Here is a 21,799-nt window from a genome sequence, read left to right as displayed (position 1 = left end):
TTTGTAATAAGCAATATTCAAAGGAAGTAAAGTACTGTAACTGGGCACTTTACGATAACGTGTTCTACGATTATCAGGGATGGAAATAATAAGAGCAAAAGCATCAGGAGGCAGTAAATCTCAGAGTATTGCTCGGTATTTCAAAAGGAAGGGAAACTTTTCTTCTTCTATTCTTTTGGGTTTTTTACAGCACATAACTCTTTGGACTTACTTTATTGAAGCTTTCGCGTTGCCAGACATGACTGGCACGTTGTGCCGAGGTAAAAGCATTTACAAAGCAAAAGCAGATGCTGAACAAGGCGTGTTATTGTGAAAGATTCTCTAATGTATGTTTAATATTTATGGTGCCGTATTTTCCTTCTCCATTTGTAAGGTCTGCTGTGTTCCTCTAACTTTGCTGTTCCTCTTTTTACAGCTCCGAGGACTTTGATTCATGCTCCTCTGGATCATTTTGAGATCTCAGCGAAGTGGTGACCGTATCTACATTCACATGAAACAGATACGGACAAAGTTTAAATTTGAGGAGATAATTTGCAGTTGAAAAAGGTGACAAATCCCAACACATGTTACAATACTCTGCATGTCGCAAAAATGTTAAAAATCACAACAACGTCGTATCGTGGGTGAAGTGTTAGTGGCGTGATTCCCAGCTTCTCAGCGCTGTGGCTCGTTCTTCTGGTTTCTGAGACTCTCCGGGAGATGAACGATATCGAGATGGGCACAACAGCAACCAGGCCAACAGATCAGCTTATAGGAAAACACCAGACAGGAAGAGCCAGGGCTGAACAGCAGCAAACAGAACCTTCACAATAAAAGCGAGGTGGGTGCATCATTCTGCATGGATTAAAAAAACAGATATCCTTTGGTGGATGTTAAAATATCTGTGCAGTACATAAATGGCTCATTGCTTCAGTTGTCTGCACCACACTGAGCAGATTAACCACCATCAAAAAGTCACGGAGAACACGCTGTCTTTATCCCAACTTCTGCTTTATATCTGATGTTTGTTCTCCCGCCACGTGGCTGTAAACCAGCTGAAGAAGCAGCTGTTCAGGATTTATTAAAAAGTGCAGATGTGACAAAAAGAGGGGGGTGAGCGTGCGTCAGTCATCGCACATTTAGCCACATCCTTTCATCCTTTAAAACACTCGGGGTTCACAGAGATCCCCCATTACGGCCTGTTAAGTCGTGATAAATCGGACAGACTCGTTTTTTTCTGCGAAGAGAAAATTATTGCTGCATTCTTGATTCAGAGTCAAAGCCGTTAAAGCTTATTTGGATGGAATTTATAGCAGCAGTAATAGAAATATAACCAGCAGTGAAAGCCAGGACCTGCCCTGGATACGAGTGTGCTGCAGGTGCGCATTCACAGGTTCGTCACATTCTCATCATCTTACAAATTTCTCTTAGGCTCAGTGCGTCTGCTGTGAGAGGCATTCAGAATGGCCACACTGAGCCGTTTCAGATGCCCACGGGAGACACTCTGAGATTTGATTTTAGAGTTTTGTTTACAGGAGTCGGTCCTCCGGCCCGTTTCACGGCTCTGAGACACGATTTCAGAGCTGGACTGGCGGACGTCAGACTCTCAGCAGGAAAGAAAACAAAATTCTTGAATCGAGGTCAAGAACATGAGTGATGGTGAAAGTTTTCGCTGGAAGGCTCTGAACAAAAGGAGACTCGCTCTGACTTGTTTAGCTGCACCTGGAAGATGCTTGACGTTCCCCTGAATCTTTATCATCCACGCTGCCACTCTGCTCTGCACACACCACAGCCTGGGGGGGTTTCTCCAGAGCTATGTTTTGTTGAATGTGAACCAAGAACATGTGAACTCTGTGTGATGCATAGAGAACAGATTGCAAAATCCCTAAGGCACAACTTTGGTTTGCTACATCGTGCTGGAAAAGCTAAATGTGACTTTAGCCATCATTAATACCAATTAGAGAAATTAGAGATTTTCTTTTAAATAAGACGAGTCATTTATAACCAGCACTGAGCTCAGAACAACAAGGCAGGAGAAGGACTTACTTTTGTTATGAGGGGAGAAGTCTGGTGATTAGAGCGAGGTCCAAGAGGAAACCAGATATTTGATTTAGGTATTTATTAGGAACAGTTTGATTCATAGCAGGGAGTCCAGACATGTTTTCAGTCGGCATTAAGGACTCCAAGGAGACCGTCTGCTTTTTAGTTCAGGATTGTTTTCCTGTGAGAAGCAGACGTAGTTACTACAAACTAATTAATGTGGAACTGGAGCAATGAGTGCTTATAACTGTGCGTGTCGTGTGAAAAACTCCACCCGAGCTGTCCACAGATGTTCCACGGATGTTCATGACAGTACAGTTAGGAGAAGAGAAACAAGTATGGCTTGCTGGAAGCCAGAGGAACGCCTCTCTGAAAGAGGATGTTAGCACGCCTTAGCTTTGCAAAGCTGCATCTGATCAAACCACAAGAGCTCTGGTACAATGTCCAGACCAGACCGGAGTCTGGAACCAGCACTAACGCCTCAGACCTGTCAGCACGGTGGTGGAGCGACGATAGCGTGGGCACCTGACAGCCGCTCAGTCGCCCGTGAACTCCTCTGTCCCACGGCTCAAGCTTGGGGTGACAGCCACGCCTCAGTGATGTCATAACCTGATGTGTCACTGCACTGTAGCCATTGGAGACCTTGTGCGTAACTGATGTGGCCTAGTTTCAACGAGGAACTGTGGCACCCCAGATTCTTTCCTTTGCATGCATTTCCTGTCTAAATGTGTGTTTATGTGTTGCATTCATGGTTTCTGGAGTGTATTTTCCACCATGCTTTTGTCTTTTGGGGTCACGCTACATTTATATTTTGAATAATGTCTGATTGCCTGGAATTACATTGAGGGATCGCCATCGCTTTAATTTCCTTTCAGCACGCCACAGTCCGGTGCGCCACAAAGACACCGTGGAGTCCTTTTATTCCACAGTTCATTAACCACCTCGCACAGATAAAGTGAAACCAGAGTGGAGCCTTTCTGAGGTGAAACCACAGGAGCCGCACCCGAGACAAGTGCACGGCTTGTTTTTTCCACAAAGATGACTGAGCTCAGAGTCAAGACAAACAAACATCATTGTGGGAACGGAGCTGGTCTCTATGAGGAATTCTGGGAAGAGGAAATTCTTCTTTTTTACCCCCCCTTCTCTCTTTCTATGATCACTGCGTGTCCCTCTATCTGTTCAAGGCCTGTAGGAAATATCCTCTCACTCTGGGGGTTTCTGGGAAGAGGAAAAGAGCTGATGTCACTTCCACACAAGGACAGCGAGGACAAGGAAACAGGGCCCCCTGATTCTTACACAACTCCCATAATTTTGAAGTTTGTCATATATTGTTATGCTTTCTTCAACTGCATTGTTAGAGGCGAGACTTGAACACCTGCAGCCTGTTATTCAATCTGTTAGACTGAACTCAACGTTTAAGAAAATCAAGGCTACATCCTTCCTCTTAAATAAAACACAGTTCTTAAGAGATCGCGGATACAAGCGGCAGAAATGAGCTTCGTACGAAGGGTGGCTGGCCTCTCCCTTAGAGATAGGGCGAGAAGTTCGGCCATCCGGGAGGGGCTCAGAGTAGAGCCGCTGCTGCTCCACATCGAAAGGAGCCAGCTGAGGTGGTTCGGGCATCTGACAAGGATGCCCCCTGGGCGCCTCCTGGGTGAGGTGTTCCTGGCATGTCCCACCGGGAGGAGGCCCCGGGGCAGACCCAGGACACGCTGGAGAGATTATATCTCTCGGCTGGCCTGGGAACGCCTTTGTGTTCCCCCGGATAAGCTGGAGGAGGTGGCTGGGGAGAGGGAGGTCTGGGCCTCTCTGCTTAGGCTGCTGCCCCCGCGACCCGGCCTTGGATAAAGCGGATGAAGATGGATGGATGGATGGATGGATGGATGGATGGATGGACATAGTTCTTAATAGTTATTAGTTGCTCTATATTAAAGATTGGGTGTGTTTTTTAGCTGGACCTGTGAACACTGGTTGAATATCTCAGCCACTTTTGGATGGATTCCCATCGATGGTATCGAGGGCGACTGAGTCGGTAGAAACTAGATAAGAGAGGCACACAGGCGGCGGGATTGTTCACTGGACTGCGTGAATGTGTCAAGTGAGGTGATGGAGGAGAGGTACAGGACATGCCAGTGAACTAATCAATCCCCAGACCTGAGCCACAACCACCAAACTCATCAGTGCTGAGGCAGGAATCACATACATACACATGCAAACATGGATTTTATCCCAGAACATTTTCCTTTGGTAAGAAACCTGAAGATCGTGACCCCGTAGTTGCTTCAGGCTGTATTTGGCGCTGTCCCATCTGAGGGCACGCGTGACTGGAGGCCTCTGTTCTGTTTCTTCCTGCTATTACTGCGCTCAAGTGACGTTTCTCAGCAACTCCTGCTCACTCTCTTTACACCAGGGAGCAGCTGATTGTGCTTTAGTTAGCCGTCATGGTAACAAGAAAGGATGAAGCGGCGATGGCAAAACAGCAGGACAGAGGTGGATTCAGGAAGATACTCTGGATCCCATCGATGGCTGTCAGGTCGTTCACAGAGACGGGAATAAAGACGAACGAGTAAACATCACCTTTTCCCTCTTATTCCGTCCATATTTAGGCTTCCATTGAGAACCAGAAGCTTTTGTCAGTGATTACACCTTTAAAAAGAGACTTTCTGCTCATCAACAAACAGACAGATGCGTTAAATGACCGAGTAGTGAACCAAGTGAAGCTGAAGTTTCTTTTTCACTTTGCTTCTTCTGCACCAAGTACAGAAAAATCACTCGCTGTGGGCTTAGACGTAGTTCACAGCGCCGACCTCGGTGTCCTGAACCTCTCCATGTTTGGTCTGTCTCCACACTGTTACTGAAACCATCAGACCTGCTGGCCTGACCCCGCTCAGGTCATCCAGCAGGTGCAGAGTGAACAAGTCTTTTCTTTAAAGCCTTTTTATTCTTTCAGGAGTGAAGCTGTTCCTGGAAGAAGCCCAGAAGGAAACGGCCGCCTTCTGTTAGCGTGAGCGAACAATATAATGAGGGTGAAGAGAGCGAGGCGCCCCGTGTCTGTGTGTGTCTGTGTGTGTGTAGTCGTGATTTTTTTCATGTTTTTGTCTGAAATGTCTCCGTGTGATTTGTGCAGAGTGAAGGTGCGTGGGTAGACGTGCTTCTGCCTGTGCGTATAATCGCTCATGTCCACTGATGTTTGGGCTTTGTCTGGTTCGATGGATGGCTGCTTTCATGTTCCTGCTTCTGGGGTTTTGGAGAAGGGTGGAGCTGGAAAAAAAGACCTGACCAGCAGGAAACCCAGCTCTGTTATGGTCTCAACAAACGCCAGGAAGGAGTTTTGTGTGTCTGTGTGTTTTCACTGAATAAGAACCCTCCAGGCAACCTGCTGCTGCCCATTAAAAAAGAACCCAAACATCTGTCACATCCTACCGTGAGTCTGATCTCCAGCGTACGTCTTCATGTCTACACAGTTCTGAGTTCAGTTAGAAGAGACAGAAGAGAGTTTAAACCTGGCCCTTTAATACTTTTAACAGTTCTGTTAATATAGAGAAAAGTACATCTTAGTATTTGTTTGTCTGAAAAATACACTTTAATTCTTCGTCTTTTGCCCTGAACTGATTTTCTATGCACGTCATTGTTGGATAGTTGGTTGCTTACAATAAAAACTAATTAGAAACCTCATCTAAAAATCCAAAATCAAAGATAACAAACCTTTTATGTAAAGAGGGTCAGGGTATGTTTTGTAAACAAGCATTGATAATATAATTTCAGCAGTGATCATTACATCTCCTGCATCTTTTGTACATTTTTATAGGCTTTTAAAAAAAATCTAGTATTCTTTATGTATTTGTAGTTTCTTAGATTTCTGCCTCCGTGGCTTCTCTCTGGGTGCTCCAGCTTCCTCCCACAGTCCAAACACATGCAGTTAGTCTGTGGACTGTGAATCTCCTGCATATTATTCTCCCCACTCCGTTTGCTTCATCGGGTTATATTAATACTAGCTGTTGAGCCTGATAAAAGGAATTTTGATCAGAATCAATCCGTAAAAACAACTTCTGAATTCCTTAAATTTAAGCTGACTAGATATTTCCGTCTGGGGAACGCTCCTTTAAAGACGACCTGACTTCTGACATATTGCAATAACACACGAGTCCATATGTTTGCTGAGCAGTCAGTAAGTCTTCACTGCAGGTTCATAACGGCCTGAAATTACAATCAGTCTGAAGGGAGCTTTAAAGTTTGGTATTCAGCCAAAGGTGTAAAAGAAAGAAAGTTAGCGGCAGGTCTGGTGTCTCTGCTGGAAGACGAGGACCACGCCCTTATTTTCCTACAGAGAGACCAGAACTAATTTCCTCCTCAATAAAAATACCAGAATGTGAAAGTATTTTCTGTGATAGGACTATACTTGCATAAAACAGAAGAATGTGCAAATGCATGGCTGAAAAAGTGCATAAACATGACAGTCGAACGAGTTCAACATAAAATACAAGACAAAGAGTCTGTCTGCAGGACGAGAGACTCACTGTACAAGCAGGTTACTTATCGCCCAGTTATTTCCACAAAGTACTGACAAATAAAAGAACTGCATTTGTTTAAGCTGCATAGAGCTGCAGTGGGAGGCTGGAGCCTGTCTGAGTTCAGTGGCAGGTCCAGCCTGGACAGGCTGCCACTCTCACATTCACAGGGATGATAGAAAAATCCTCTGCTTTCAACGAATGGCACGTTTATTTTGAGAAAAGGATGGATGTTCAGCATCGTTTAAAAGCACCATGAAATAAAAAAAGAGGGAAGAATGTGCAGCCCCCCCAAAAAAAGAGCATTAACATGACAATCAAGCCATTTCCACCAAAAATACTCACAAAACGACGAATCTGTGATGGAGATGTATACGAGCACATCTTCATCTGTTCAGCTCTCTGCAGAGGCCCTGATCTGCATCAGGAGGCCTCGGTGCAGGGGTCACTGCAACATTCAAACACATGCAAATCGATCGAGTCTTCACTGGAGACAGAAATGTCTGAGTGTCGTCTCACGTGGATTCAAACTGTCTTGTAGTGTAAGCTGTGTTGTCCGCGCACAGCAATCTGAAAGACTGACACACAGTGAGTAAGACATAAAGTAATCCTCCCTTCATTAGGCGCCTTAGGGAGCAGTGAAAGGAGCGTCTATTCACTGGATGCGGTGGGAACACTGGGAGCAGCCAAGCAAAAAAACAACCAACCAGCGGGGAGACAACCCCACACAAGCAGACCCTGCCGACATCTCCTCACACCGAGACAAAGCCGTGAATACATGTGAGGCTTAAACTTCTAAAACTTGTTTCCCCCCTCCTCGCTTTTTTCATGTTTTCACCTCTTCTTCATCTTCATCCCCCCTCCTCTGTCTTCTTAAAGAAAAGCGGCCTTCATTACTCTGACGGCTGTCACTCGGGCCACGGGCAGCTCAAACCCCCATCAGCCACTCACGGCACAGCCGATAACGGCGTGCAGAGCAGCAGCGGCTCTGGCAGCCGACCAGTAAAGCTAAAGGAGCGGAGGCAGGATACTGTTTCACTTCTGCTGCTTTCTGAGGACTTACAGACGTTTTCATGGCAGAAACCAGCTTTGAAGTGCAGATTTTTGCAAGCTGCAGTCAAGAACTTCTGCATCGAGTTTACTGCCTTTAATGCTTCAGGTGGTAGAAGAACTGATCTGATTTCAGAGCTGCTGCAGGACGGCCCTGCAGCTACAGTGACTTAAACATTAGCTACCAGGTCTGAAGAACAATGACATTTCAGATGCAGTACGTGCTGCTGTGTGGACAGGCATCTGTTCCTTCAAACAATGGTTTCTTTTGTGGGAAACGCCATGAGTGGGTATGCATTAATATGTTATGGAACAGCACATAAAAATGATGTTTTTAGCTTCATGATGAAACCAGAAGCAGACTGGATGATAGGTGACAGCAAGCTGCCATCAAGGGATGAAAATTCCATTAAATCCCAATGTAATCTATCCATTATTAAGCTGGGATAATGAGAGAGACAACTGCTGGAAATGCTGGATATAACATCACCAGAAGAGTTTGGAACATGGATTCATACCTGGGAAATATCACACTGACATCGGATGAAAATGTGTTTCTTTCATATTCAAGCTTCAGTATCTGTGAAACCGTTCACCTGTTTGGACTCTGCTGAAGAATATCATGTGACTTATACATGAGAAGCTGGAAATAAAATATCCATCCATCCATTCGCTTCCGCTTATCCTTTTTCAGGGTCGCGGGGGGCGCTGGAGCCTATCCCAGCTGTCATAGGGCGAGAGGCGGGGTACACCCTGGACAGGTCGCCAGTCTGTCGCAGGGCCAACACACAGGGACAGACAACCATTCGCACTCACATTCACTCGCACATTCACACCTAGTGATAATTTGGGTTATCCAATTAACCTATCCCCACTAATAAAATAAATATCATTCACCAAACCTGCTGCCAGAGATCAGACATCCAAATATTTTAGGGGCTTCAATCATCCATCATTTGCTGTTAATATGAGCATATTATGGCTAGTTTTAAAGTCTGGCGCCCTTCCTGTCTCATGGTTTTCCCTTTCAGTTGGCTCACTGGATGGGGAGATCCAGAACTCCAATTCTACCATCTTGGACCGGATTTCTACTACAAACCTTAGAAACTGCAGCAGGTTTAAATTTCTGCTTCCAAAAGGTGGACTTGGAGGTAATGTGCACGGCCTCGGTGGAGAGCAGCTCTGTTATTTGCCACAAAGAACTTCGGACCTTTGCAGAGCAGAAACTTGTAGATGGAATAATTTCATAACACATTTTTAAAAAGCTGGTGCAACCTCCTGTTGCCACAAACAGAATCTAAATCTGTGGGGAACACTGGAACCACTTTCATTTCTAATAATCCAAATCTGCAGTCAAATGCAACATGTTTTTATTTTTAATGTTATATTATATGTATTTCTTACCACAAAGAGCCCAAACAGCCCATTAAAACTCTATTCATTACACATCAACATTCATCATTCTGAGACTGAGTCAGTGACCACATGACGGGCCAACAAGTTACATCTTCATCAGCAGGACGCTGAAAAATGTCTCCATAATGTCTTTGTTGTCTCAGTTGGCTCTTTGCATACTGCGTCTAAGGGTGTATAGCCCTCTGTGGGAAAAAAAAAAGTTGCATGAATCATCACTCTTCATCTGTACCACAACGCCTCATGAGTCTTCAAATATTCGCCCATATTTCTCCCCAAAAGCTTCAAACCCCAGGACAGCAAAGTTCCAGTCTGACCAGATGAGCTGAAGTTCATGAAAGATTCCAATCAGTCTGAGGGGAGCGTTAAAAGCCGCTACGCAGCTAAGGGTGTGACAAAGACATAAATTTAAAGGCTGCTCTCATGTCCACACAGTGAGACACGAGAGGTTTGCTAAAAACGGAGGTATTCACCCCGTGAGGAGCAACGAATGGCTTCTTTAATTCTGATGAAGGAAATTCATCCAGCATCAAAGATAGTCTGAATGAAAGCAGGCACAGCAACACTGCAAACATCTGAAATTTGCAATATTTCTTTAAAGTGTGTCTACAAATAAGAAAAGTTGGACTTAAAAAGCTGGCAGTGATTTGAGTAGTTTAACATAATAACATGCATGCACTGAAGGACTGAAGTGGCAGCAGGTTAAGAAAGGTATTCAAACTCTCTGCTTCCCACCAGTGATTTCCAGATCCAGAAGAACTCAAAGTGCAGATACAAGTAATCTCCCCGGGATCTCCCCTGGATCTGCTCCGAGGTCTCATAAATATGCCCACAAATCCTCTGGTGGAAAGTCTGGAATCTGCCCAGGATGCCTCCTGATAACACCGCCTCTGCTGGCTCCTTTTGTAGGTGCAGAGGTTCGACTCGGCATTCTCGTCTCCTCCGCTTTAAGCGTGAGGACAGATTTCCCATAAAGGAAACGGATTGCAGCTTGCCTGTGTTTGTGATCTCAAGTCTTTTTGCCATGAGCAAAAATGTTCCTGAAAATTTGTCCTGAAGCCAAAATCGGAGCTCCACGTTTCCTTCACAGCGAGCGGACTGTCGGGCATATCCGTTATTCCTGATGCTTCCTGATGAAACTGAAGCAGGAGCGTGCCTTCTGGATCTCTGTATGAAACGCTGAAGCTTTAATGTGACAGCACTGCTACATACTCCAGTGTTTCCCCATACACAGACTTCACTTATTACCTGGTTGTATTACAGATATCCAAGTCTACTTAGTAACTAATTTTCATTTTGTTAAATCACACTTCATTTGAACTGAGTTCACTGCAGCAGACTGAGCTCAGTTATTCAGTGTTTCAGCATTTTTAAGCCATGCTAACCAGAAAAATATTACATCACACAGAAAGGTTTGTGATCGTTTTACAAATGAAGAATTAATAAATACCCAGCATGTCTGGAAAAAGAAAACAGGCCATTTTTACATGACTGTGGTCAGGAAAGAATCTCAATCCTTCCACTGGTGGGTGGACGACGTTCCAACAGGCCGAATACCAGCCGGTACATCGGTCTAAGCTCAGTTTCTGGAATCGCATTAAACCTTCAAATGCAGGTTGTTTTGCTGCCAAAGAGGCTGAGACGTGCCGAGAAACGCAGCAGAGACGGAGCAGAGACATTCCCAGCCGGGCTGCCATGCAGTGTGTGTGACCCGTGTGCGTCCACGGTGTGTATCTGTGGTTTGAATCTCTGCTGTGTTGATAAAGTATGAGAGGAGCAGAGATAACCTCCTCCCACTGCCTCCATATCTGCTGTTGCTCTGGCTTTTACTACTTACACACACACACAGCTGGACAAACAGTGACACACACCCTACATCACACACCAAAGGTCGATTAACACCAGATCTATATTAAATATTTATACTCATATTTCACTGATAGGAAACGTGGAGTAATAAGGAAAGGACACTCCGCTTATATTCCCGGGAACATAAACAGGAAAAATGAAATGAAATTGATTTTATAAACATAAAGTTTAAATCTGAAACCTCGAGTTCATCACTGAGCCGCTTTGTGTTGAGGATGAAACGATGAAAAGCAGAGATATCAGGTTACCAGACGTTCACAGACTACAGAGACACAGACACCCGAGGATCAGCCATAGATAACATTCCCACAGATCATTTTATTTACCAAAAGGACACACTTTACTCTACAGACCAGTGCAAAGAATAAATGCTCCAGAAGGCACAAGCTCCACAAACACAGGACCCCCTGTCACTCAAAGAGCCCACGCCACCAAGACTGCAAATGCATGAGTTACAAAATGTCCAAGTCTGTGTACAGTTGCTACAAAAGGACCAAATTAGCTAGAAAGAGCAAAAACATTTTCTCTGCAGGCTGATCCGCCAACATGGCAGTCTGTGGGGACTCACTCACTCTTGGAGCCAGTCTCAAGCAGCCATTAGAGAAATTGCAGTTTTGGCAACTGCTTCATATTTCAGCCCCAGAGGTTCCATCATGGATGTTGTCTCATGTGTTTCCACCAAAGGTTTAAGAGTTAAGAGCTAAAAGGAACATTTTGACCAGGACTGCAAAAGCGCTTTATTACTTCTTGGGACGGATTCGACCTAATTTGACTTTAAGTGAGCCAGCTCACTAAATACAGAGCCTATTAAACAAAAGCGCCTTCAAATTGTTTCTCTTTCAGTGAGAAGAAGTTTAAAGACACATTTTATCGCTCAGATGATGGAAGAAAAAGGCAACTTCAACAATACGGCGCTGTTTTTATACATTATAACGAAGTAAATCAAAGAAAGCCATCAATGTGACTCGTTGGGTTTACGTTTTAAGACGTACATTCACTAAATAAATAAATAAATAAATATAGCCACTTATGAATACATTTATGAACTATGCCATAGTTTTGTCTCTATAAGTAAGAAGGTTATAAAAGTGACAAAATTACAGTTAACAGACCAAAATTGACACTTTCATTTCCACATGTTCCAAAAGCCAACCTGTGGGCCGCACTGGACTCTCTGACAGGTCACTTCTGGACCCGGAGCCATATGTTTCACACACTTTAGCTTTAGCCCTTTGTCTGCCTGCCTACAAAGATTAGGCTAAAGGGATTTATCAAAAAGGATGACAGCTTTTCACTGTGTGGTGTGTGTTTCAGTGTCATCATGAGCCAACACGAGCCCTCGGTGGAGGCAGAGGATTTCTAAAAGTACTGAAGCCACCGTGACAGAGTTAAAAGAAACAGCTGGACCTGTTTATAACCACTGGAAGAGCTATGAATATGTTTAACATTATTTTTTATCTTAAATTGTCAGTTTCTACAAAACAAAGGTTGTTGACTGTTTTAATGATCTTTGACTTTAAACGCCAACCTTCCCTGAACTTTAGAAACCAAGCTTGCCTCCCTGAGCTAATGTGACAACTTACTAATAACTATGTAACTATGGGTCACGCATCAGCAGAGTTCTAGTTTACTGATTTCTAATGTTTGTGTATTTAGAGCCCCTCGGTCCACTAACAGCTAAAAATACATCAAAAATCATCTGAAAAAGATTTCCAGCACAAACAACCTGTAACCTTCCTGTTTATCGTTTATTTATCAGAGATTTGTGTTTTCTCCACGCTTTCTGTTTCCTATTAGCGGAAACATTTTCTGAGCCGTCCTCACAATAAGGAGGCCGTTTACTGCAAACTCACAAACAGCAGCTCAGCGTGCAGGAACAGTAAATGCAGCTCAATCCAAATCAAACTCCTCCTGGGACACTCAGTCTTTAACAATGAGTACGCGCACACACACACACACACACACACACACACTCTACAGGAACTCAAACACACAGTAGGCCTTTATTATTTGAATAATGGGAGGAAACAATGGAGCTGAAATTAGCCGGACTCTGGAGCTCTGAAGTGCGATGATGTTAAAGAGAAAGCAGTTACTGATGGAAATGTTCTTCTAACAGCTGTAATAAAGTTTTAAAAAGCCAAACTGTTTTTTACAGCCCTGAAGTGGGAAAGTGTCACAAACTCGGCACCCTTTGTATCTTTTAAGTGCCTGACATTAAACCTGTCCAGTCGGTCTGATTGTGTCCTTTGATTCAAGGAGCAGGAAGCAAATAAAGTTTCCCTGGGAAACAGAAAAGGTATTTTTTAAAGGACAAGTTCAAGTTGTAAAGGACAGGAGATGTTTCTACACACAGACACACACAGACAGCATCCAAATGTACACACACACACACACACACACACACACACACACACGTCGGGTATTCATATCTTTGTGGGGACATATAATTGACATAATGCTTTCCCTAGCCCCTAACCCTAACCATGAAAAATGAATGCCTAACCCTTACCCTAAACCTACCCATACCCTAACTGTAACCCTGACACTAAAACCACATTTTAAATCTCAAAAATGCCGTCAAACATGGGGACCAGGTTTTTGTCCCCATAAGGGTTGTTGGTCCCCACAAAGATAGGTAAACACACACACACACGCACACACAGTGTAATAAAATCTCCTAACAGTTATTTTTAGGATGGGAACTCGCTTCAGAGTGAGGTGAGCTGAGATTATGGTTATTTTACATCGAATAAAACGTTATTTATGCAACACCAAGTGAGAGACGGATTACACTCAGGAATATGAAAGTGAGATCGATTTGAATGAGTAAATTAAAGACAAGCAGAACTACCAATAAAAGCCTCGGGAGTTTGGCCTGTGAAGTTTATAAGAAACTGGATTTATAAATGAAAGTGACTGAGCCAAATAAAGCAGTCTCCTCTGATTATTGGCTTCTTTAGAACCATCGCGGCCTCAGAATAAATGTTTGCTGGCTCAGCTCGGTTGTTTCTAACATGTCAGTGAAGGTTGTGAACTGGGCCTGAAACAAACTCCAGAGCTGCAGCGCGTCAGAGTCGAGCTTGAGGACGATTTTTATTCCCTCTGTAACAATAGAGATAGAAGACGAGTCATCAGACGTGCCCCTCATATCAAAGGTGAGGAGCTGATTGAGCATCCGGAGACACGAGATGTGTGTCGGTGTACAAATGGGTGGGCGTGTTCTGTAATTATACGGGATGTGTTCGGGCTAATCAGGCCGGATCTCGTTTTATTGCCGCGGGTCTTAAGTTTGTGCGTCAGGCTTTTAAATCCCTAACAGACCTAAACAGACTGAAATGAGTCTTTAGTCAGCGTGTTTAGAGTAAAAGGATGAGGTGCAAACATCAGCTGTTTAACATCTCACATACAAACTGTCAACAAATATAAAGGACAACTCTGAGGTGGTTACTTTGATTTTTATGGAGGAGGCAGAAGGGAAGAGCTCAACCCAAACAGCTACGCCATCCTTTGTTTTCCCAAGAAAAGTATTAAAGTGGGTGCACGGTTTCCTCTCTGTGTTTGGGCGTGTTCAGGATCACTGTGTTTGGATCAGGTTTAACTGACTTATTTTAATTCGGCTGCCTTTGATGAAGTCTCTCTGGTAACAAAGGGTCCCGGGTTTAAACCACAGATTGCTTATAAAAGGGGGGACATTGCCTCTGGGAACTGATCTGTGACCTCAGTAAACACTTTCTCTAGTTTCAAGCCTTATTAAACACAAAATAATGTTTATTTGATGCGTTACAGTTCCAGTAACGTGCAGAGGGACAACGAAGCCTGGTACGATTGCCCTCGCTCAGTTCCATAATTTAAAAAAAGCTTGGATGGCGACGGCTAAAACCTTCAATTAGAAGCTTTGGAAACAAGTCTGCAAAACAATGGATGATGTCACCGTGGCTACTGGTTTAAACATCTATTATATGACTGTATCCCTTATAGTCAGCAGGCTCCAGAAGTCACAGCCCTTTCATTTTTGGATCATCTGGAACAGCTGAATCAGCTTTACAGTCTTCTGGTTTAATGTGGCACAGCACTGTGTACACTTCAGTTTCACAGGATAAACTACAAGTCCAACAGAGCCATTTAGCAATTAACATAAAATAACAAAGCCTTTATTTTCTCCATTTGAATCAGTAGTTTGAAGAAAGTAGTTTAACCTTTTCTGTATTAGAGGCAGAAACTCAGCAGCGTGTTACAATTCAAAGAGCTGTGACTAAAAATGGGCACAGCGGTATTTCAGCGCACGTTAAAGTGATGCAAAGGACCAAACACAATTTGTCAGTAACTTATGGAAACATTTATGGTCCAGTTTAACGCTGATGTGGAACGAGAGGAGGTTCTGTGCCCCTGTGATGTTAGAAATATAACGTTAAATCAAACTAATGGTGAACAGTTCCTCCATTTCCTCACGGCAATAATTAAATTCAGTTAAGATTCATTCCACAGCATAACCCGCATTCCTTCAAACTCTTGATAAAACCCCAACAGCACTGAATATAATGTGCACAAACATCTCCAGTAAGTGGAGGGGACTGCAATTACTGCAAGTCCTTCTGACTTCCTGGTAGAAAAGAATGAACTAATAGCTCGTTGATGACCGAGGAACTCAATCCCGCTGTCTCTAATCAAACTCCCTCACACGCTGTTGTTGTGCAAAAGTTTGAGATGCTTTGATTCTTATCGTCATCTGAGCGATTTTATAATGTCTGCAGGTTAAAGATGTGGCGTTACAGACTGCTGGGAAAATATTCTGCCTCATTGGCTGCTTGGATCGGTGTAGTCTCACTTTTTGGGTCACAAATTAAACTTAACCTAACTATAATATTAATCAGCTCCTGGATCAATAGCTCTGCCTTCATTGCTGCTGACCCTGTATAATTCCTGCTATGAAGAACTTTATCCACAAAATTCATGTTAATGAAATGTCCACCATCCAAAACAAATATATTTGGCTTACAGCGAAACTTTATAAACCATTGGAAAGCTCAGAGTTTGGTCTCTGGAAGTAGCCTGGTCAGCCTGAATGGTGTTAGCAACCAATTTCACAGTAACCAGAACACATATTTCTACCTGGCAACTGGAGGTTGCCAAATAGTTCCCAGCAGGTCTCTAGGCCTGTGTGATCGATCGCAACAGATTTGCTGAATCCATCTACTGTATTTTTTGGACCATAAGGCGCATCAGATTATAAGGCGCATTAGGCGAAACAAAATCAGATCAAACTTTACTCAACTCATTCTTCTTGCTTCCTCCACTTCTGTACCATTGATTCATTAATGTTGAATTCTCCGCAGCTGCTCTATTCCCGTGTTGCTGCAGTATATTAACGACTAACCTCGTATTGTGGATGGATTATCTCAGTTGTTCTCCTGACTGAAGTTTGGTCCGTTTACAGCATCCTGCCATGCGATTGCATTTGTCCCTATCCATTGGGAACCCTCACGTTAACTTTTATCGAGTGGAAAAAAGTTAGCGTTCATCCTCCAGCTTCACTGTTTATGTTATGCTAACATAGCTGTGTCGCTAGCCACACGTAGCACATCATTATATACCAGCTAGCCCAACTTCAGTAACCCTACAAATGTCACTGCTGTTTAGTTTTCTGTCTTCATTTATGTTGGAAGTGATAGCAGAGCTGTACGTTTTAATGTTTCAGAAATCTCTCAGTCAGAACATGCTATATCATGTTTAGGTGGAAACTAACGAGCTAACTTGCTGCTAACTTCTAACTCCGCTGAATTTAATAAATCCTGTTTTCATGGATGCCTGGATGTTAAACTTGATTGTTGCTGCTTTACCAGGTGTAACAATGATCATTTTATTAAAGATGAAAGAAATTAGACAGTTTGGTAAATGGACTGGTTCTATTATGTAGCGCTTTTCCACTCTTCTGAGCACTCAAAGCGCTTTAAACAACTTGTGCATTCACCCATTCACTCAAGCACATTTACTTAGTGCCTTCTAACTAACATTCACACCCATATTCATACTCCGATGGATGCATCGGAGAGCAATTTATGGTTAGTATCTTGCCCAAGGATATTTGGCATGCAGACTAGGGGAAGCCAGGAATCAAATCACCAACCTTCCAATCAGTAGATGACCTGCTCTACCGCCTGAGCTACAGCTACCCAGTTAACAGTTTGTAACTCTCAGTGATGTCGCAGTGTTCATTTGACTTTGGGACCTGAAGGGACGGAGTTTAGGACCCAGATTACTCCGCGAGGCTCCTGATATGGTAGCCGTAATGCTCCGACAATCCATCAAGCGGTGCGGCTTCGTAGCTTAGCAAAGTCGTACTAAAACATTTTTGACAGATTTTTGAGCGCCGTGTAGCACATTAAATCGGTTCGAGGTCAGTAAGCACAACCAGAGTTCATGCATAAGGCACACCGGATTATAAGGCGCACTGTCGATTTTTGAGAGAATTAAAGGATTTTCATTGCACCTTATAGTGCGGAAAATATGGTAACTTTTCCATACAGAACACAGTACAGACCTTAGACGTCTCAGTGGGGCTGCTTGATTATGGCGAAAATCAAATTCACAATCATCTCAGTCAATATGAGATAAATCAGGTCATCTGAAAGTGAATTAAGGAGATTCAACACAAGCGTGCAACAAAGGATAGAAAAACAGCGTCCAGCTGGACCAGAACCGTCTGGGACATCTACACAGAATTTTGATTTTGTGCCAACTTCAATTCATTTCAAGATCAATTTAATTCCTTAACCGCCAATCCAAATAAAGTAGGAAAGAAGCTGATGAACGGCGGCACAGGACAGGTCGCAATCGTAAACATGGAACCATCCTGATCTGACCATGAAACATCGTCCGTCCCTGTGCCTGGTTCAGCCAGATGCTTCTTCCAGTTAAAAGGAAGTTTTTATTAACCCTCAAGGAAATTATATAAAGTATTCTGATTGTGATTTGTCCCACTTTCACCGAGTGCTTCTCATAAAGCGTTGTTTGACTGGTTTGATTGCTGGTTTTCTCCTGACTACTGGAGGCTCTTTACTTACAGGTTGAAGAGCCTCGAGTTAGCTGTTGTGATGATTTGGCGCTATATAAATAAACATGAACTGAACTTGACATGAGCAGCTCTGTTTCTCTAAGCAATACCTCCTCTTCTTCACAGAGAAAAAAAGAACCTTCAAACAGTAATTTGGGCTTAAAGCTATTTACTTTTTCCAGTTTTCAAAGCAGAGAATGAAACAGAGGAGCTTTCATTATGAGATTCTTCCCCTGCGTTAACTAAAGCACTTCCAGATAACATGTCTTAGTGGCAACACGCCCTGAGGTGATCTGTGCGGTTGTATGTATGTGAGAGAGCCAGAAAATGCAGAGATCACATTAGAGGTTATTTTAGTCTAACACAGTAAAATACCAGCTCCTGTTAGAGGGAGACGTGGATTTGCCTTCATCTCGGTCTCATTAGGGGACGATGTTCACATGTGTGTCAGAGAAGAAAAGAAGACTAACACAGCTACTGTATCCATAAGTATCCATAAGTATTAGTATTAACTTTTTGCGACTTCACTTCTCTGTAGCTCAGTTTGTGAAATGCTTGAAAATGTTTGACTCCCAGCTGATCTTTGCAAGGCTTCACCTCAGCTAACTGGAGTCCCTGAACTGGACCTCTCTGCACTTGTGGAGCATTTTAAAGCAATTATCTGACAAATTATATGCCCTGCTGTGTGGTATGGCCTGTCAAAGTCTGAGCTCCAGCGTTAGTGAGTGACACTTTAGCATTTCATTAGTCTGTTACTTAGCACCAAGTAGCAAGTCTGCAAGTTGCAACTTTATACTTTATCAACACAGTCTGCTAAGCCTAGGTGACACGTTCACACTCAACCCTGTGGTGTAAAAATGGCCACTGAAAGCAAACTGTGGAGCTGACGTGTGCGCTTCAACGCCACAATGACTCCGAAAAAAAAAAAAACCTCAAGTGTAGACTTTCAGTTTTAAATTTGAGGATTTAACAAAAGTATTGCATTAGCCTTTCATGTTTGTAATGCTTCACAATGCAAGTGTGAAACTACGAAACGTCCAACATGATGCAGACAGTCGGAGTGTCACTGTCCCTGTGGGCGGCTTCCACCAACACTGCAAAACCTTCTTACTCATTTTGCACTTCAGCTTTTTTCTCTTCACTTCATGTATTTTTTAAGACCACACAAAATGTTGTTCTAAGAACTTTTAAGGAACTTCTTCTCACAGTGTGAACAAACAGTTATGAAAAAGTTCCTGCGGTCTGAAATCGATTTGTGTTGCCCGTGAGCCAGAAACCATCCATTTCTAGTAACCGCGCACACATCCTTTAGCTTTCTGTCCAGCAGTCAGCAGCAGGAAACAATGGCCTCTAAAATAAAGTCTTTTATGTCAGCTACATTGTGCTGCTGTAAGTCAAATAACCATTTCCCCTGAGGATATGGAAAAACAAAGAGTTTGTTTTGTGTGTCTGTGTCTATGTACGGACTTATGCACACAAAGAAAAGCCTGGTGGGCAGCTGGCTGTACTGTACAATATGTGCAGGACAATTGAGGACATGACCACAACACTGGTCTCTGTTTGGAAGCTGTAATGTAAGCAGCACATGAGACGATGAGTCTAAACATGTACGTGTGTTCTTCATATCACAATTTTGCTTTTAAAAAAGGCACGGCAACCCCGCCATACACAACAAGGCCAGAAATGAACATTATGGAGCATTTTCCATTTCAGTGGAAGGATTGTAAGCATTGCATTGGGCCAAAACTCGACACATCTGTACCACAGCTGGAAATGAAGAGCAGACAGTTTCCTGAAGTGGCTGCACTGAAGGAAAGACACAGTCAGAAACAGTATGAGGTAAGTAAGGATGATCCGAAGGCAAATAAAATAATCTGTGCTCAACACTTTTGGTGCCGTAGTCTGATAATGAGGCAGGAGAGCTAATTTGGTTTCACCCCGTTCTTTCCTGGTATTCATCTCTGTTTGAGAAAGACTTATTCTCCCAGCCGAGGTGGAGCCGAGGTGGAGGTCTGCGATCATGCGTGTCTTTTTAGCAGAATTACACAAAGACTTCCAATGTGCGCTTCCAACTCGGTCTCGTGCCAGTTTGTGAAACGGTGCCAGGCGCTAATCTGTTCGCTCATGTCTCTGGAAATGAAGGATCCCTTATTTCCCTCCCTGTCTGGTTTCGAGTGAACTGAGCTGTCGACATGACTTTAATATTTTCCACCTTCAAAGGGAAAAAGATAACAGTGGGTGTGAAGTGACTCATTACACCACTCACGCCAGAAATCATGGGATGAGTCTTTTTCATTTTTTCACACTTTGTATTATAATAATAAAAAAAACATGCTGTCTACAGAGTAAATCAATGTACTTACAAAGTTATGTACACAAACAAATACACTGCTATTTTCATGGGTGTTTCACATTTGAGGCGGAGCTCAGGCTCATATTTATCAAAGCTCAGTGGATTAAAGTTGGATATTAATGTCTAAATGACTAATAACTACAAACTGCTGATATATCTGCATCTCAGCAAGTCTGCAAGGACTCGTCCATGCTGGTGCTTTATTCATCAGTGCTTAACACTGAGGAAACATGCAACGTCTCCAGCTACAAAGTACAAAAGAATAAATTATAAAAAATAAGATGTTCTAATAATTTTACGTCACATGCCCAAATAAAAGTCTGACCCATCCAAAAAAGTGTAATATCATCAGGTTTCTTACGGTCTGGGCCTCTGAGAGTGTGTGTGTTTGTGTTTACATGTCATTGTGGGGACCAAAAATTGGAATTTACTATGCTCGTGGGGACCAACAGCCCTTATCCGGGCGTCTGATTCTATTCATTCTTTTAAATCACAGCTAAAAACATATCTTTTTAAACTTGCCTTTTCTACCAGTTAAATGCTGGCTTGCTTGCAGTGACCTATTGACCTATTGTATTAAATTCTCTACTATCTTTCCATTATTGGTGTCTTTTATCATGGTGGTACAGTCTTACCTTGCTATAACCTATGTGCTGCAGTTTACTCTTATTGGTGGCTTTTATCTGTGAACATAATTCGTTACCTTTATGTATATGATGTTAATGTGTGAATTGTTTTATTTTTTATTGTTTTATGTAAAGCACTTTGGTATGCCCAAGGCTTTTAAATGTGCTCTATAAATAAAGATTGTTGTTGTTGTTATGGGGACTGGACAGATGGACAGACAGAGTCACTGTTACCAGAACAATGAAACACAGTTTGGCATCTCGCCATTGGCAGGTTATAGGTTTTTACATTCACATTATTTGGATAAGAGAATAAGATAAATAAAGACAAAATAAGTTTAAGAGGTACACAGCCAACGTATGCAAACACAGGCAACGTATGTAATGCACAATAACATAAGTATCCAAACAAAGGATATGCACAAGTTATATACAGAAACAAAATATATCAATACATCTGCAGGTACAGTGTAACTCCTGGTCCCCATGAGTTTGAAGGCATTTTTGAGACTCAAAATGTGGTTTTAGTGTCAGGCTTACAGTTGGGTTAGGGTCAGGCATTCATTTTTCATGGTCAGGGTTAGGGGGAGGGGCTAGGGAAAGCTTTATGTCAATTATATGTCCCCACAAAGATATGAAAACATGGTGTGTGTGTGTGTGTGTGTGTGTGTGTGTGTGTGGTCACTTGGCGCCGGCTCCCAGGATTGCCCAGATGGGAAGGAAGCGCTCGGATTGGCAGAAATACTTTATTGTTGTCTCGATCCTGATAAGCGGTTATTAATTAGCCGACTGGACAAACACACTAATACAATAGAGTCCGATAGTGCTGCTGTAGGGAAGGGGAGGCTGTCTGTGCGCCAACTTAGACACACAACCAGATGGTCTGCAGATGTGTGTGTGTCTGTGT

General features: G+C 43.1%; 1 protein-coding gene and 1 long non-coding RNA gene across 4 annotated transcripts in view; one reads left to right on the top strand and one right to left on the bottom strand.

Moving 5' to 3' along the window:
* The window catches only part of LOC309706825 (semaphorin-3D), a 104,004-nt gene that overhangs the window by 66,394 nt on the left and 15,811 nt on the right, over positions 1-21,799 (bottom strand). The window lies entirely within an intron of this gene.
* On the top strand, positions 797-5,260 carry LOC309707225. The gene is made up of 3 exons (XR_014276959.1): positions 797-820; positions 4,970-5,023; positions 5,147-5,260. It is a non-coding gene; the product is annotated as an uncharacterized lncRNA (long non-coding RNA).

Source organism: Aulonocara stuartgranti, assembly GCF_965226115.1.
Source record: "Aulonocara stuartgranti genome assembly, chromosome: 5".
Taxonomy (NCBI): domain Eukaryota; kingdom Metazoa; phylum Chordata; class Actinopteri; order Cichliformes; family Cichlidae; genus Aulonocara; species Aulonocara stuartgranti.
Note: the sequence above shows the minus strand (reverse complement) of the source record. Positions and strands in the feature narration are given on the sequence as shown.